This window comes from Malurus melanocephalus, unplaced genomic scaffold, assembly GCF_030028575.1.
Source record: "Malurus melanocephalus ecotype Western Australia unplaced genomic scaffold, MMel_1.1 scaffold_40, whole genome shotgun sequence".
NCBI classification, from domain to species: domain Eukaryota; kingdom Metazoa; phylum Chordata; class Aves; order Passeriformes; family Maluridae; genus Malurus; species Malurus melanocephalus.
In genome coordinates this window covers 2,773,842-2,792,991 of record NW_026623272.1, presented here as the reverse complement: position 1 = coordinate 2,792,991, position 19,150 = coordinate 2,773,842, and positions in this window count along the sequence as shown.

The following is a 19,150-nucleotide window of genomic DNA, read 5'->3' as shown; positions in this document are numbered from 1 at the left end:
CTCAATTATTGTAACCTTCTCCTCTCACCCTGTCCTCAAAATGCCACTTTAAAATCTTCAGTCAGTTAATAACGTTATTACTCTGGCTAAACCATTGTCGTGAGTTTCTGAAACCCTTTGGCAATTTCCTGTTCTTCAGTGTTTCAAATGCAAGCTCTTTGCCCACCGCTGAAGTGCTGCACAACTTCCCTTTAGGCTCATATCCTAAATTATCTGCCTTCCACTGCTACATGCAGTAGCAGTCACTTGTTACCTCCTATTTTTCTTAATCAGTGCTCCTGTTGTTATTAGCTCTTCTTTTTTGTATTTTTGTATAAATATAGTCATACCAAATCTGAAATAATTCTACTTAACAAATCTTTGTGTTTTGACCAATATAAGAGATTAATCAGGCCTATAATGCTTTTGCATATTGTTTATCTCATGAATGGTTTCTTTCACTATGATTGGTACCCATAGCAAACACTGTATGATTAATGCATGTCTAAATAACCTTTAGATACCCCTTTTTCTTACTTCTAAATAGTMTGTATCTCTTTCACCCAGAWAAGTAMGTAATTTTTCCATAATACCTRTGTTCATACCCCAAAACCACACATRCTCATAATTCAAACTCCAAAATTGCCAAGCCAATTGTATCTCTGTGGAAGAAGGAAGGTTGTGATGGCCGTGTTTAAGCCATAGTCAATATGATGCTTATTTGTTCAGTGTGGGAAGATTCTGGATAGTTCTGAATGGCCTAGAATTTCCCCTTGTGGTGGCAGTGGTTTTGACAAGAAATCTGAGCTAAAGAGACAAGGAAAGTTGAAATAAGTCGGTAATTATCTCGGGCTCGGCACCACTAGATGGTGTCCTGCAGCTGCTCTAGTCACATATCACAATGCATGGGCAGGTAAGGGACAGAAACACCTCCTTGACAGGAGCACAGTGTGCTGCAGGACAAACAGAAATGATCAACCTTAGTGCTCCTGCTCCCACTGAAGACCCAGCAGTTCTTTAGGGAGGCTGATAAAAGACTTTTGACAAATAATCTTTATAACCACACATACCTACATAATGTTACTTGATAACCACTGATAGTAACATGACCTTTTCTTTCTAAAAATGCAAAGGTGAAAGATGGCATTTTCTGTTTTTCAAAGCTAAAAAGTAGAATTACAAACGTGGTTTAAAACCAGAATCCCCAAATAATATCTTATTTTTTGTACTTTCAAATGCAATTCCTTTGTGATTTGTATGCCACAAGAATGTACTATCAGCACTTTATAAAGCAACTTAAGTAAAAATAAAAGCAGTCAAGTAAACAATTTAGATTTTGGTTTCCTTTTTAATGTGAAAATGGTGTATTATCTCATAAAGGGTTTTTTTTAAATTTCTACATACTGGTCTCTGTTTGCATAATTGCTGATAACAAGACAGTAAGCCAAGGGAGAGAAATGATAATATCTCTAAAATATGTTGATAAGCCTGCAAAGGTATTTAAAATGTGTGTTTTCAATTTAAATGTATGWATGAAGCAGTGTAAATACATCTCTGAAGCAGTGAATGGAAGGAGGTGATTCACAGTGCACAGCAATGCAAGTTACCTGTAAGGAGGAAGACATCAGGGCACAGTTCTTCCCTCATTCTGAAGGATAATGGTACAAAGGATTACCAGGTTTGGAACAGATACCTGCTGGAGCTATTGCATGGCTCTGACCCTGCAATGGCMGTGGCAGACACAGCCAGAGAGGTATTTGTTTTGTCAAGGTTTTCCTGAAACTCATTGCTGAAATGTGAATTCCCAGCCAGGCCTTCATGGCTTGACAGAAGATGCTGCCTGTGCTGGGGCTTGAGCTGCTTTGGCACATTGCTCCATTTGGATTTGAAATTAAGTTACCAAAGTACAAGAAAAAAAATCCAAATTAGAAACCATTAATTAGAAGTTAATTTTTTTAAGGATCACTATTAGAAACTAACAGCAAATCAAATACAAAGCCCTCCTTTAGTTGACACCTAACAGTGTATTTCTCTATTTTCTTATAAACAAGCATAAAGATGGAAACTTTTTCAAATAGTAGTGTTGGTTCAAGATTATGTACTTATTTTTCCTGTTTTCTTTTTTTTTATTACAATGGAATTGCTAGAATGGATGCAGATATAGATGCACCAATATAAAAAAAAAATGCTTTTGTCTGTGTATTTATTTTCCCTGAGGAAGAGGTAAGATGGAACAGCACTAACTGCATCATCAAAATGTCTCATTTGGTTCTAAGGGTAAAATCCCAGGACCTACTGTTGGTCTCTGCTCAGTAAGCAGCAAACTCAGTATTATAACAGAAGGACGAAATATTAAATTTATTTATTCCCCATAGAAAGTCTCCTGTCTTCCTAGACTCACTTAAAATAAAAAGAATACATTTGTGTATAATATTCAGACACTTTTGGATTTGCATGGCTGTCAGTGTGCTTCACAACATAAGAGATTGACTGTATTAATGGTTCCTGAATAGCAGAAGCTCCTATCAATGACTAATTAAAGATCAGATCATAGCCTTCAAACCACACTTTCYTCAACATGTCTCACACTGTGGCAAAAATACATTAAACATTTAAATATGAAAGCATTTCAGATTCCTTAATTTATGAACTAGAAACCTTCGTTACTGTGAGTCCAACTGTGCAGAATTCAGAACCATGAAACTTGTAAAACTGACTTACTGTACTCCTTTTATTCCTTTGTATTTTCTTACCATTTTCTTATAATAGCTTTTATTTGAGTGGTGAGAATTACAGTTCTAAGATGAATTTTGATTCTGCACAGTATGATTTTGAAAGTAGTTTCCTATTATGAGGAAAGAAAGAACTACTTTATCACTATTAAAAAAAAAAAAAAAAAGTTGAATACTTGAATCTGAGTAGAGGCTCAGAATGAATCCCAAAAGAAGATTTAGATCCCAATTGCACTGGTTTTCTACTTATGGGAAGACTTGCTTCTAGGTAAAACATCCCAGGAAAGAGAGGTGGATGAGAAGCACTCCATTTGTTGGTCACACAGTTTGCAAATATGTTCCTTAGCTATCAAAATCATACAAATCCTCTGTAAGAGTTAAAATGTAAAATTAATCTTAAAACTACATATCCATACAACTTATATGTAATAGAGACATTTTCAGGATAAAAGCCTATATATTTAATTCATACCTTTGAATGTCTACTGATGAATTAAAATTCCTCATTATAGAATTTTCAGTCATTCGTTGAGAACTCTTTATAAGGTGTTAAACACACTAACTACACTTACAGCTGTAATTAATATTTCCCTACGAATTAGCTTTTTTTTTTCTCAATATCTTCCTTTCATGGAACATTTTGAATCATAACATAGAACACACTTTTAAACAAATATGTATGTAATCCCACACTCTGAAGAATAACTAAGATTATAGAGTAATCAGAATGAAGAATCTTTTTGAAAAATCAGTTTTGCAGAGAATAGTCATTAAAGTGCATCTGTATGAGACAACTGTGGCAAATCAGTGAACACAGTCCATGTAAACAAGCTTTGATCAGCAGTTTCCACAATATCATTATGAACTCCAGTTTCTGCTGTAATGGTATGATATGATGAGTGAAAGGCAGACCACAACCAATTCATAATTTTCAGATGGAAAATCACAGTTAATTTGTTGACTGAAAAATAACTACATAATTTCAGAGATGATAAGACATAATAAAGTAGGACTGKTTTTTTCTCCACTCACACCTTGAGCCATATTTCTACACAAAAGTCACTTTCCTCCTTTCATCTTCTTATTACTTTCCTGGTAAAGTGACATATTAAGCRGGTATGTAAGTGGTTGGTAATTTTAAAAAGCTGAATATTTAAAAAACTTAGTGGATGACTGATCAAAGAACTGAATATGAAAAGACTGGGGAGAGAGAAGGTGAATATGCAAAGGAAGCTTTCACATTCAATGGGGAACAGCTACGAGAAGCTACCAAGGACTGTAGCTCAGCTAAAACAGTTCCAAACAGAGATGATGTCTTGAATAAAAGGCAGCACCTTATAGCCCACACTCCCAACCCATGCCATAACATCCTGTCTCTGGGGCTCTTCCACCCCTTGCTGACCCAGTCYCCATTTCCAGCTCTCATGGAGTCTAACACTGGTCACCTCAGAATTACACTAAATGGAAAGCTTGTGAGAAAGACACTTTCTCTTCCATCCATATCTTCAAACAGAAACTGTAGCTGATGGTACTGACTCRGAGTTTATAACTGGGAGCAGAGAAGTTATGCTTGAGAACACAAAGGCCTGAATGGAAACTCAGAAACACCCCTATCCTCCACACATTTTGTCTTTTTCAGTTCTATATTCTGCATACACATTTCTTAAGCAAAACACTATTGTAGATAGCACAAACTTAGTAGATTGTTTTTAAAGAAAACTCTACCACAACAGATCTTTCTAGAGCTAGACTGAACACAAAGGTAAAAACARCCAACAGCTCAGCATCTTCCCATAGGCTGCACATCTGGGGTAGACAGCAATGTGGTACAGCCATTCTTTCACTAGAAACGGGCAGGTAGGAGCTGGTTATGTCTAAGATTTGTTCTCAACCTTTTAGAGAAGCTGAACACAAGCTGGGTAGTGCAGAAAACAATAACATTTGGTTTCACTGCAAATGGATCCCTTGCAGTGAGCAGGAGAGGAGCAAGGAGGACCCTGACTCAGATGACTGACTGTCTTGGAAATGCAATTGGACTCAGGATCTGGATATCCAGTTATAGCTGAGGAACCTCAGAAATATGAACACTGGCAGATGGAAAATCAAATATTTGCTCAGTAGGAAGCAGTTTCAAGTCAAACAAGGTTACTGTTGGCTTCTACTGCTTTGTGTCCAGGATATAGGAAACTCAGTCTGCCTCCCAGTTTGGCAATTCACAACCAATTTGACTAGTCATAAATTAATATTTTAGGGACTTTACAGACCAATTAAAAAAAAATCAACAAAATTCCTGTTAACTTCAACAAGATTTCACTTGAGATATTTCATCTATGAATAAGAATTTATGCTGGCATACACAATCTTATATAGAACATCTCTGTCCCCATCCATTTCAAGTGGTTTATTTTTCTCTGATTTTTGGTATCTTTTCTATGCCATTTGCAACCTTTTCTTTGTAAGTTAGTGTAAGTTTGTACCTCACATTCAGTTTTGTTTCCTCAAAGCAATAATTTAATTCAATCCTATMTTCTATATATTTRTCAGTTACCAAACCCACAAGAGGTWGGGAGCTCTAATTTTTCTTTCTTTTTAAGGGACACAAGTAGTGTCTCTGCAGTTTTGAAATCTGGCTTGGCTGTTTGTGGTTTTATTACACAGCATTTCATTCTAAAAAAGCAACAGTGTGAAAGGAGATTAGATTTAAACTGAGTCTTTCCAAACATCATGAGAATTCCTCTGTCAAATAAAACTTTCATCTTAATTATCCTTAATAATTTCCACTTTGCAAACATAAGATCCCTTAATGCCTTTGGAAAATGAAGATTATGAGAAAGAGACTATAAAAAGATAAACATGTCTCATTTTGCAGAATTTTAAACACCTTCTTTCAGACAGCAAATCTAACATTAATTAATAGCTGGGTATAATATTAGATTTCTCTCTTTTATGAAAATCCTGGATAGAATGTTCCCTAGTGCAGTATTTTCTGTGTTATTTTATATATTGGTTCAAATTTAAAGCCAAGAATATTGCTGAGAGATATCAAGCAATTTATTCAATCATCAAGTAAAGAACTACTGTCACAATTTAATTAATTTTCATTATTTAATTACAGACTGTGTAATTATATTTTTTTTTTTGTTTCCAGTCCCTCTGAAATCCTGCTCACCAAAGTTTTGAACACAGGCCTGTGGTTTAAGTATTTGAGCTGGACAGAAATTCCCTATTTTCTTTAATTTATGACACCCTCAGTGTGTATGTCTGTGTATGCACAAGCCTGTGTATGGAAATTGTGTTAATTGAAACACATTAATACTTTCCTTAAGTAATTATGGCAGCTGCACACTAAGCTAAGCACCATAATCTTAGAAAAACTAATTTTATTTTTRCTACTTCAATACATAATTCAATATGCTAGTTTGCCTGAAAGAAAGATATCTCTAAATAAAATAGAGGCAACATTTTTGTTAAAACTGTTGCTATTTCCCACTGTAAATTGCATAAGGATAGCCTTGGAAAGGAACATGCAAWGGATTGTACACAGAAAGGAGAACATGAGCCAACATCCAAACAATAGAAACATGGCAGCTGGACTTCCATGTGGGAAAACCATCACCCATAAATAGCCAACTTGTTTTCCAAACACTCATGAGATTTATAAAACAAAATCAGTCACCGCGACAAAATAAACATATTTGSAATGAAGATATGTTTTAATTTTAGCAATCAGGAAGGATCAAAACCCACTATAAGGACAGGAAAATGAAACTCCTTCATTCCTCTCTKAATGTTTTTGTGATTAATCTGAAATAAGGATTTTTTTTTTTTTATCAAACCAAACTGTAGGGCATGTTGTTGAAGTTTTGTGTGGCTGGCCATTTTAGAAATGTGGTTTAAAAACCTACCTACTGTWTATTTAGCAGAAAATATTTTGAATCTGCTTCTATTGACCAAAATATTATGGCCTAAAATTAGCTAAGTAGATGTGCATTTTTTACCTCTCCCCACCAAAAAGAAGCCCCAAAAACAAAAACCAGAAATACCCAACACAAAATAAAACAACAAAATCAAAACCAAAACAAAACAAAAATAAAAAACCCACAAGCAAACAAAACTCTAAACCCCAGAAATAAACAATACACACACACACACACACACACACACGAATAAATAAAATAAAGTTCTTTACAAATGGTAATGCAGTTTAATAATTTGATCTCACTGATTTCTTACCAAACAATGACCATAGATAATTTTGTATATTTTTACCCTTTGCATGAAAAGCTTTTGCAAGTCATATGGCACCTCTGCATCGTTGAATTACAGCAAGGATGAGTTTGGAATGGTCCCCTGGAGRTTGGTCCAATCCCCCTGCTCCGAGCAGGGCCAGCTGGGGCAGATTGCTCAGGACCACATGCAGCTGTGGTTTCAGTATCTCCAGAGGTGGAGAGACACTGAAACCTTTCTGAGCAACATGTTCAGTTCTTGATCTACGTCACAAGACCTCAAGTTTCATGATCTCTACAGGCTACTGTGTATTATAGCAACAGCTGTCTGCAGTGAACTGCYAGTTGAGGCAGAACACAGTATGAAAGCAAAGGTAAATTGTGGAAGAGGACAGGTTTGTGTATTCTACAGAAAAAAAAATATTGTGTAAACTGTAACAGCTGTGCAGATAGATGAAAAGATCTTTAGTCATCTCAAACCTCAGAGAAAAACCTCTCATCTCCCTTTTCTWCTCAATAGATCTCTAAATATGGCTGTTTAACAACCRGAAGGAAATGCCGGTGCTTTTACCAATTTCCCTTGCTGAACATTTTGTTATTCCAGAAGGATAATGAGAGTTGTGAGTTAGAATAAATCAGCACTGCTGTGTGGAATGTTGGGGAGAATGGAAGATCATTGATGAAGCCCAAGCAGCCGAGGCAAAGCCCTGTTGTGGCACCCAGCTGGAGTTCTGCTTCTGATCCCTGCAGCCTCACTGCATGGCTGGGTGTCTGAGCACACAGCCCAGCTGAACTCCACTGCACACTGGCACATCTACAATGTTTTAGATCATGGCTTGATAACAGACCTAATACATTTTTTCCCTAAGAAATAAGCTGCAAGCATAGTTGGATAATAGAAATGTTTAGTCCATTCACAGGGGTAAATAATGATCAAGATGTGAAGATAGTTCTTATCTTAGGTGATAAGAACTGCTTCACAGATATGCTCAAAAAAAGCCAAACTAAACACTAAATGAAAAAAGAAAATGCAGCCCTTTCTTATATTAAAAAAAAAAAACCAAAAAAACCAACCAAAACAGAGCTGAAAAAGCTCAATATTAGCTGTCCATTRCAACAGCTATGCCTTCCTGCTCCTTAAAAAAAGATTAACTTTATACAAAACAGTGCTTAAATATTTGATGTCATTACTTACCTGTGATAACAGCAAAGAGCCCTGTACACATAGAAAGCTGGTRGAGAGACCATGGATATGTTAAGGGATCTGTTAATTTTGCTAAAAACTACTGAGAAAYAACTCAATTACAAGACAATAAAAAAAGAGCAAAAATTTTGGGAGATAAATATCTTTAATCTGGAGTGGAAAGCCATAACTAGAACCAATTTTGAATAAGACATTCAGTAAATATTTTAATAGTGAGAGTGATTAACCACTTTAGCCACTGAATGGAGTTATGTTCTTAATTTCTTCAAAGCGAGTTTGAAAATCTCACAGTATAATTTTATTTTGATCTTGCTAGTGCGTTCAGTATGAGATTGACTGGATGAGCTGCAATGGCCTACCAGAAAGGCTGGAGGTGACTTATTACTGMTTTTGGGGACTTCTGTGAATTAATGGACTCCTCATTAACTATCCCTATGTTAATGCTACAGCTAATATTACTCTTTCTATAGCTGAAAGACTGTTAGATCAARTTTATATAAATAAAAATGTAAGCTCCAGTTCAACAGATTTAAAGTATTAGCACTTCCTCTGGCCAACCAACAGAGTCCCAGTTAGGCTCCATGCAAGACTTTGAACAAAAATAGGAAAGCTGAACATAGATATGGGGTCTCATATGGAATTTTAGCCTAGTTCTTAATTTTCTTTGAAAGAAATATTAAGCACTTTCTATTCAGAATATATTTAAATATGAAGGATTTTAGGCTCCTAACGAGTGTGCCACTRAGGTGGAATCACCCCAAAAGTATGGGACTGTAATTATTATCACATGGCAGTGACTGATTTATTAAGTGTGCAGTGAGGGAGCCAAGGTCTGTGTTACAGGGATAGATTCCTCATTTTTACTTCCACCATCCGTCATAGTAGAATCTACTGGAAAATGGAGTACAAATCATTCAGGAATTTACAACAGTCAGTTGAGCTAGTTCYGTGCTATATCATTTCTGGAAGTGAATGCCTTTGTTTTGCACCCTAAGGGCTGCTTATATGCATAAATAGCCCCCCTTTTTCTGTTTCTGAATCACAGTGTCCAGCCAATACAAAAAAGATTATGAGGTATGAAAACCACACATATCTCCACCACAGAACAATAACAAGATCTATACTTTGATTTCCTGGGAAATAAAAATTGTAGCTATACTTCCTGTCAGCCCATTCCTTTGAACGTGTTCTCTTCATAATTTGGATTTTGAATCAAGTTTAAATGGCAGTTAAAAATCGTATGTGGCAGTACACAATGAAATTTAGCTTGACAGCTTGGACATCAAAACTAAAAATAAATGACTTCACATCCAAATAATAAGTAATAACAATGTTAGCCTGCATAAGAATAGCAGGACTGGATTCAAATACAATATTAATTTTAGGGATATGAGTGACTAGGGAGAGACAGAGGCAAAGAAACAAATCCTTCATATAGCAATAGTCTCTTCTTATCCCCCAGGCAACTGGCTGCCTTTCACCTCGGCGGCGGAGCAATTATGTGGCATAATGACTGCAGTGCAAATAAGCAGAGAGATTTTATTAAACCAAATGAGCAAATCATCTGCGTATTATTGCGATTTGATTGACAGTGACAAGTGTCGAGCAGACACGGATGTGAATATGATAAAGAAGCTTGCAGGAAAGCTCTTGATAATGTTACTCTTGATAAAGTTGCTCTGCAAACCTCTCTAAGTAAATAAAGGGGAAAGAATATGATGCATATTAATTCGCATAGTTTGCAACCTGCCACAGGACTAGAAGAAAAGTTGCAATAGGTTCAGCACATGGCATTTCATATGAATTCTAAAATTGCATTTATGAGTCTCATAGACTTTACAATAATATATTAATATTAAAAGTAAAGGTCATTCCACATAACAGTTAAGCTGCCTGAGCTTCAACCTTTATATCAATAACAGACTCAGGCTGGGGGCACGAGGAGGAAGAAAACAAGTGGAATGATCTGAATAAATGTAAAATGTTACTTAGAAAGATTGCTGCCTTTTGCTGGGATGTCCATTCCCACATTTGTCCTTTCAGTGGACAATYACATTTCTGACAGGCCTGCCATGTGAATGATTAAATCAGTGCCTYTCATATGGGAATGTGATTCATTGGCATGGGCCTTCAAGCACCCAGGTAAGGCACTCTCACATTAATGACCACTGCATGACATCATAGCTGCACACAGTCCAAAATTTCACATCATTGCAGGCAGTGTGGAACTTTGGATAATTACTTTTGGCACATGGAATGAATTAACCAAGGTGACTGGGAAGCTTTGACAGCAACACCCATGGAAGAAAAGCAGCAAGGATAAAAATCTCCTGTGCTGCAATGGCACTAACATCATGAATAAATTTGGTCTTACAAGTTGAAATTGTTTTAGTGGATAAACCATGTGACAAATAGCTCACTTTCCTCCACCCCTTCATATTTTTTATTACTTTAAATTTGAATGTGAACAAGCCACAGTGTTATGCCACACTTCAGTGAACATTCTTTTGCCATCAAGAACCATCAAGTTGAAAATTTCCATTCTTTGAAAAGGAATCATAACTGAGAGGAAATGTTCTTGTCATATGAAGTACACTGTAAAACGTGGAAAGAATTTTTGATTTATGTTGTAATACTGATTTGAATATCTATTTGGGCATATTTCAGAGAGACCAGCTTTGCAAGGTTCTGCATAGCCTGAGTTAACACAGCTTTTGCTGTGTTTTAACTGTGCAAGTAAACTTCACTATTCGAGAGATGACATGCTCAGAATAACTTAAGCTTGATWAAAAAAGACATAAAATCTCTTACATTTTCCAGGATGTGAGCCCTCCAATTCTAGTGAGCCATCCAAGGGGTATGAACTGAGCAAAAAAAAAAAAAGAGTAGATTAAAATATTTCACACCAAATCCATTTGTTKTAGTATTTGTTATAATTTATTATAATAAAAAATTAATATAACATTTGGGAAGTATTTATGTATCTATGTATATATTGAAGAGTAGGCATGTACTATGTGTAATTTCAAATGTCTGCTGTTCCAGGAAACCTGGAGGACATGAGCAATTGAAGGCTAAACCCAAACATGACTGGCTATACATTTCTATAATCTAATTGGTGGCTCTGGAGATAAAAAGCACATCTCAGTAAATATACAACAAAAGCCAACCACAACTTGCCACTGCATCTGGCCCTAGATCCTTAGTACTTWATTTAGGCAAAAACTTTCATTGTTCTGGTGTTCTTACAAAGCTTATTGAGAATCCCAAGCAATCAGTGCACTGTTATAGGCCTTTGCTATTGCTGTTAATAAAACTGACTGTGCCAGATTGCACCAAAATAACTTAATTTTAATAAAAAGCCTGAAGGAAAGTGTAGTGAGAAAAGAAGTACTGAATTGTTGTTAGAGAAAGCCACATGTTGAAATGCACCTGGCCACAAAATCCTGGCCTGGATTTAGTTTCTCTGGCAATATCAAAGCAGTGCAGCAAATGACTGAATTCTAACAGTAGATGGGAGAACTTGGCTACTGCTATGTAGATAAGATAATTAGATACCAAAGTMATTTTTGAATGGCCTTCTTTCTGGTCATGCAGGCTGAGGCTGTTCTCACTGACAGTTTGTGGACTAATCTTGGTCACAGGCAGATGGAAATATAAATACATTTCAAGTCATTTATGCATCATACTATCCAAGCTTAGGATCACTTGCTATCAGTCATAATCTGCATTATTATGACAGTCTGTCACCTTGCTATATTCATTGTGAGAACCAAGAATTATGTCTATAATAACAAAAAAATTGCCATTGAAAAAATAACATAGAAGCATTCAAACTAAATCTTCCACTGCACTTCAGAAATAATGAGATATTAGACAGAGRAGGCACTGACACGAATCCCTCTGTGGGGAGGATCACAGTATTTGTTAAACTAGGCAACAATTTAGAATTAAAATAAGAACACTAAACAAAAAGCAGTTAAATTATGCTTTAGGCAAGTATTCATCTATTCTGTGAACTGTAGCTCTGCCTCAGCTCCAGAGAGTTCAGTAATATTTCTAATGATGATAAGTCATGATTAGTTTCTGTTTTCCATGAAAAACTGAAAAATCTAAAAGGCAAGTGCTGGGTCAGGKGTTCCCCGTTAGCTCAGGGGGTAAAATGATGTTGCCTTTGGGGTATCCCATTCTTCCCYCATCCCGTGTGAGCTGTGAGTGATGAGCTGGGGCAGGATCTGTGCCCGAGGAAAGGTGGTGTGGCTGCAGGCAGAACAGAACCTGGAGCAGCACAGCCACAGCCAGGCTGCAGAATTGCCAGCCACAGCCAGAAAGAAGAGCAGAAACAGCTCATGCAGAGGTCACAGAGCATTTGTAAACCAAATCCAATTGGAATGCATCCTACACAACGTGGAAGTTTGTACAACTAAAGATAATCATAAAACATTAGATTTTCACTCAATGCTTTCATTCCTCCCAATTAAACTATCTATAAAATAATCAATATTTAAAGAAAAACTCCTAAACATAACCAAATACATTAGTCACTCTCCTAGAACCTATCATCTATTTTGGTACATTCTGTGATACTGACACCATTGAACTTTAATAGGCATGAGATTTTTCTTTATTGTTATTTTAGAAAAGAAAATACAAGGTTGTTACACAGAACTTTAGATAAAGTAGGAAAGCTAAGAACTCAACAGCCCAAAATGTAAACCACAACTCCCTCTTTTTTTAATTAAATTGTAAATATTTGGGGAAAAGCTAGAGGAAAAAAAAGACATAAATATGTGCCTCAAAGTTTCATAGAGTCCYAGAATGGACAATGATTACCAGCATTCTACCTCCAGAAAGAAAAGAAAAAAGGGAATATTCTGAGACAGGAGAAATCAAAATAGGTAAAATGRTTGTGTTTGAATCTCAGCATTGGCCTTGTATCCATCTGGGACACAGGTAGGATCCATGCTCCATCTCTCAGGCACAGTCATACTCCCTGCTCCACCCAATAAACTCCTGCACAAATTGTCCAGATTGTGGGATGACAACTTAGACAAGTAAATCCTGTTTACATAATTCCATGTCAACATATTATACTCATGTTCTGTACCAGTAATATCTCAAAAGAACTGAAGTAGGTGGTTGACAATAACAATACAAGGGTGTTGGAGTTTTTTTTAGTTTTTTTCTTCCTTTAATTCAAACCCTCAGATGGAGGAAAACATGCCTTCAAACCAATGAACATGCAAGCCTACTAAACTCAGCATATGCTTAGCCAGTGGATGCATTTCTGTTGCTCAGGGTGGCACCAGAAGTTACATGTTGTATTTTTCATCCTCTGCAGTGGTAATTTCTTGGTCATTTACCTCCTCAATAATAATGTTTAGCYGAGTAAAATAATGCTTTAGGCTTTAAGTCTTAAAGGTTCTTYCCCCTTTGCCCCCCTCAGCAGGATGACTGATTTCAGCCCTTTAGAAAAATAAGCTTACTTATGAGACATTAGTGGCATTATTGCCTCCTTTAATATTCGTGACAGTCTCCAGCAAATGTATCACAAGTTGGCATTTATTAGTGCTAGGCACAAGTAAGGGGCATGTTATTTGATTTGAATAACAGCTTGGAGCTACAGTTTGAGTCCAGAAATATATTAGTCAGAAACAATCTCATTTAATAACACAGAAACTAATAAAAGAAAAGTATTCCAACTGATTCAAAATTGAATTTATGAATATTGCTTAGCAGGATTAATGATCAAAAACTGAACCTGTTTGTCATGTTATAACAGACTTTTCGATTTAAATGCAAAACTAGAAGTCAATGAGTCCAATGGATTGTATATTGCTTTAAAGAAAACCAGTTCATTTTACACATAAGCTTTGAAATTGGCAATAAACTTTAATTACAGGGTCAGATAATCAAATTATAATCAAATAGCCTCACATAAAATCTGTGTTTGAAATTAATGAGATACAATTCTACTAGTCTGTAATATTGTACCTCTGAAACTTACTAAAAGACATTTCATTTTCATTTAAAAGTCACCTTAAGGACTTTTCCCTCAATTTCTTCTGCATAGCTCAATTTTATTTGGAAATGTCTCATTTTTAGACCACACATTTCTAAAGATTTTTGCATATGGAAAAATCRTTTGTTGCTCCACAGATTTTTTTTATTGATAATAAGAATTTTAATACAGCAATATTAGAAATCCTTCAAGTAGATGCATATTTATGCATTTTTAGAGAAAGCCACAGTTCGGATAATAAAGCTGTATAGTTGTTCAAATGCACATACTTATTAAAATTTTCATTTAGGATGAAATTTTTGATGCCTGATCTTAACTTGCAAGTGCAAACATATATGCTAATGCACACTGCTGCATAATCTATTTCTTTCAGGGGTATGCAACCATGATAATTTCTCCCTACATGTCTGACCTTATTTGGAAGAAGAAATATATCTTATATTTAAAACAAAAGATAGAAAGAATAAATCCAAACCCGCTCTGGCTTTCTTAAAGATTTGCTGCTGTGTGGCTTCAGGCAAGTCATTTTATATTTTATAGCTAAGMTTTCTCATGAAAAATGGCAGTTGCAGCTTAGTACAGCTTCAGTGCAACTTCACTGGGACCTTATTAATTGTACAGTGATTATCAAAATGAAGATAMCAAATTGTTGGATAGATAAAACATGCAACTGTTTGCACTCTGCTAGTGACAATGCAGATTGTTTTGAATCAGGCTGGTTAAAGTGGGAGTTTTGATGGTGATTAAAATCAGCAAGATACTTCAAGTAAAAAAAAAGTTTTCCTGCTTTTTGAATTCCAACCATTCAATTTTCRGAGTGCAGTAGTAAAATTAACTAATTTAGTGGCATAATTTAGCATTGACATCCCAGCTCCCACAAGCTAAATATTAATAACAGTTTAGGGTATATAGAATTTGCACAGAAATAAAGCTGGAGGAGAGAGGATTTGTAAAGATCTCACCTGTATCATAATGATCAGGTGAAACTGCAGCTCTAAGCAGGGATCATMARACAGTGTAAGAATGACCTGGAGGTYACAGGTGACTCACTGTCAGTTGGAAAACACCAGCTTGTTATTTTGTACAAAATTGGTCTAAGTGTTGAGGTTTCCTTCACATCTTCTGACTTTTACAGGAAARCACATRTTTWGGRTRGGAATTAARGTTCTTTCTYTATGAASACAATTCCAGGTTGWTACTAYTGGACAYACTRTTGYCCCATTTCTTTTACCTCAGTTTTGAAAAAAAMCCACAAGCAAAAAACACCACCAAAACAGCTCCAACAACTAGAAGTTTACTAACCTCCATTTGTTTCYATCTGAAAAGAAACAGATGCTWAAATCAGGTGTTTTTYTCCTTTAATCCTGCATTTATAAAGAATGTTCAACAGTTTTGAACAGATGGAAATTGTTTCTTTGCTTTTTKCTTCAAAGTCTTTGTTAGTCAGCACATCATACAATCATTATACTGAGGCAATTTTACTGAAATCCTTGTTATCACATCATCTATTCCTTATGAACAACTCCAAAYAAAGTCTTGGGACCCAATGTATCCCATCCATTACTTCATCTATGTATATATCAGCATTTTATCGGACTCCTCAAAGGGATTCTGCTTTTCTTTTTCCTAGGATTATCAAATCATGCTTGGATGCATTGTAAAGAGTCCTYACCTGCTGGAGTGCTTTACTTCTTGCAGAAATAAACACAATTTTTATCTGCAGGTTTTATACATAAACCAATTTATTTTCTTTTCTTTTTAGAAACTTCATCCATAAGAATAGTATCTTTTCAGGTCACTACCAAACCCTTCATGAAATCCCTTGTGGGTATTTGCAAAGATCATGTCTAAACTCTGTTGATTTCCTCTCTCTAGCAAATGATTCCATTGAAAATGTGTTCATCCAAGGTCATCCTGATCTGAGCCACTTTGCAAACAACCTGTCTTTCTCTACAGACYAGAGAGCCTGAAAACCTTACAAAATCAATTTAAGTCTTTAACATCAGCCCAAGTGCAAMCAGCTTCACCTGGCTTTTTAATGGGCTATTTGGTGGAAATGTGCAGAGTTGAAAGGTTTTGAGAACCTCTCACAGCTCCAAGAATAATGTGAAAATGGCAAAGTTAAAAATCATGTTATCTCTTTATCTCCCCCAAATGAAGTACAATCTGATGTTGCACGTATCCATCACTGGAGAGGGTTAACCAGAATAATAAAAATAAACCCACACTTAGGGGGTCCCATCCTGTTCATGTTTCTGTACGTCCCGTGATCTGTCACTCTGCACACCAGTGCCTATCCTGGTCATCATCAACTGTTTTTTCTCTCTTGTAGAATACATCATATTTCACATTAAGCTTTTATTGTTATAGCTCAAAAAGATACTTTYYCAGGTAAGTTTAACAACTGCTTCKTCATAGGTGGCACAAATTTCAACAKTCTACTTCCAGTTTCAGCAACTCTTGGGTCTAGAACAGAAAAGGCTTTTTAAAAAAAAAATACCAAATTCACTCATTCTTGTCTACAGAAATACTTGCAACTTGCAAATCCTACATGAATGCAGAAGTAGAACTGCTATGATTGTGCTCCAGTTGTGGCAGACTGTGGTAGATTTGCAACTGCTTGGCAAGTTTCCCTGAGAATACCTGAATCTACAGAACCATTGAATAAGATGCATGATCTACCCTGATCATAAATTTACAACAAAGAAAATGTCCCTTATCCATAGTCATGAGTTGGTTTTGCAGTGATTTTGCTTTGGAAAACTCCTACCCCTGTGTGTCCTCCCACCCTGGTAATAAGTCAGCAATATCTCAACCATTCGTGTTCCTGTGTCAACACGACCCCCAAACTGTGAGCATTAGCAGCTGTGCTCAATATGAAACGGGGTCTGAAACACACAGATTAAACCAGGAGCAATCACAAGAGACTCTTTGACTCTCCAAATGCTAAATCACACACTGCTGATCACTGAAATGGTTTCTGGACCCAACTCATGTAGTGGTTTTGCTGTTCTGGCCAATCTACAAATGAACTTTTTGYAATAGGAGGCCTAAAAACTCTGAGCATATGTGAGCATCCAAAGAGATGGCAAATTTTGGACAGCCTCAGCTTTCTTTTCATTACAAAAGTTTCTCTTCACTGATTGTATGCTCAAAACAATTTACTTATTTTAAAATCTATTCACATTTCTTCAGACTGAATTTTAAATTCATACTGTTAAGGTTACTGTGTTTCTAAACATATTGGTTTCTGCTTGACAGAATTTTTCATGCCTCAAAATACACTTTAGGTAAGCTGGGGAAAAAAAAAAAAAAAAAAAAAGAGTACGACAATGTTCTATAATCCTGTAAAATTTGGTGACACAACTATACAGTAACAAAAAGCCATCACTTTAAATGACCAGAGACCTTGCCTTCTCTAAGCAGGTTCTTTCTTGTCTTCACCTTTTTCTATTTGCTGTCATCTTTTCTATAAATGTACTCCAGAAGAAACCTGCCACAGTGTTAAGGGTACTATCTGCTCATGAGTTTAAAAAAAAACAAAACACCAAAACCCAACAGAAAACCTCTTCAAAATTATTTTACTGAACTTCCTGTAGTTCATCAAACATCCAGCACTGCAAGATAGTTGAGCTGTGGTGCTTTTTATACCTCTCTGAGTTACAAAGAAATTTCCCTTCCCCCTGCTGGCAAATGCTGAGATAACTGCTGAGAAACAATTGTTTCTCCCATATTTTCACACAGCCCTTGGCTTGGTTTTGTTGATTTGGAGCACTAGTCCTAATTTCTAACAGGATAGTTTCTTTAATAAGTTTGCTATTCCGCATTTAAATGGCGAGCACTGCAATGAAATTAATCTAGTGAAATATTTTTGTGCCGACATCCATCACTCCTTTCTTTGCTATACTCCCCTATTGCAGCATCTGCTAGAGCTGCTTGTTATCATTTTGCAGTTCTTGTTTTTTCCTTTCTATTTCCCACTTCCCACAGGCAGTCAGGAAACAGACACACACCCATTCCAGCTTCATATGGCCAAGAACATTAGCAAATACCAGTTCTGCCACACAGGTTACCAAGGGTCCCATCACCTGCTCCACACAAYCACTGGGCATTCTCTTGCTGTGAACTGCCCTCCAGTAAACAGGAAAGGTGTGCACCTCACTGCCCTTGAGGTACTGGCAGGAAGAACTGAAATTTGYCCTCAGTGGACAGCAATTGCTGAGACCTTTGCAACTGCTCGAGAGCTGCTGCAAAGGGATGTAGAGAATGAACCCACTTTGTGTGAGTTTTATTATAGAAGAAAACTGATAATGAATTTTTTTTTGGTGCATTTTTTATAAAGTTATTAACTATTAAGAATACCCTAAATGATCTTCCATTTTTCCATTATTTCAACTGCTTAGTCTTCCTTTTCTAATTAGAAAGTTCAATGTTAACCTTTGTTATTATACAGCTGTCCCATTCTTTAACAACGCTCTTTGGATTTTTACTTTTTATTATGTTTGGTCATGTTCAAGMAAATGCTTTCTTAGCTACTAATATGAAGCTGTAGCTAACTGTCATTAATACAGAATAATTTTATATAAAAAAATGTGAGAGTGATCTCTGTACCTTGAAGCTTTGTCTCGTCCACTTCATATTTGCTTAAGCAGGAGACTTCCAACAAACCATGCCAATGCTTTGTGTTGTTCCATATTTAGCCATTTTATTGCTATCTTGCACATTTAATTATTTTCCCTAATAAACTACTTCTCCCTAATTGAAGAAAAAGATTTGGGTATTTTTGTTTGCTTGTTTTCACTTGTATAAGATTAATTATTCAATAGATTAACATACAGACATAGTAACGAAATAAACTCAGTTGCACTTACAGATTGCTCAGCTTCCACCTTCCTCACAGGGGCTGTCTTCAGTTCTGCTGGACTGCTCCAAAGAAATGGAAGACCTAAGTCAAATTTCAATTCATATGTTGATGGCAAAAAGCACC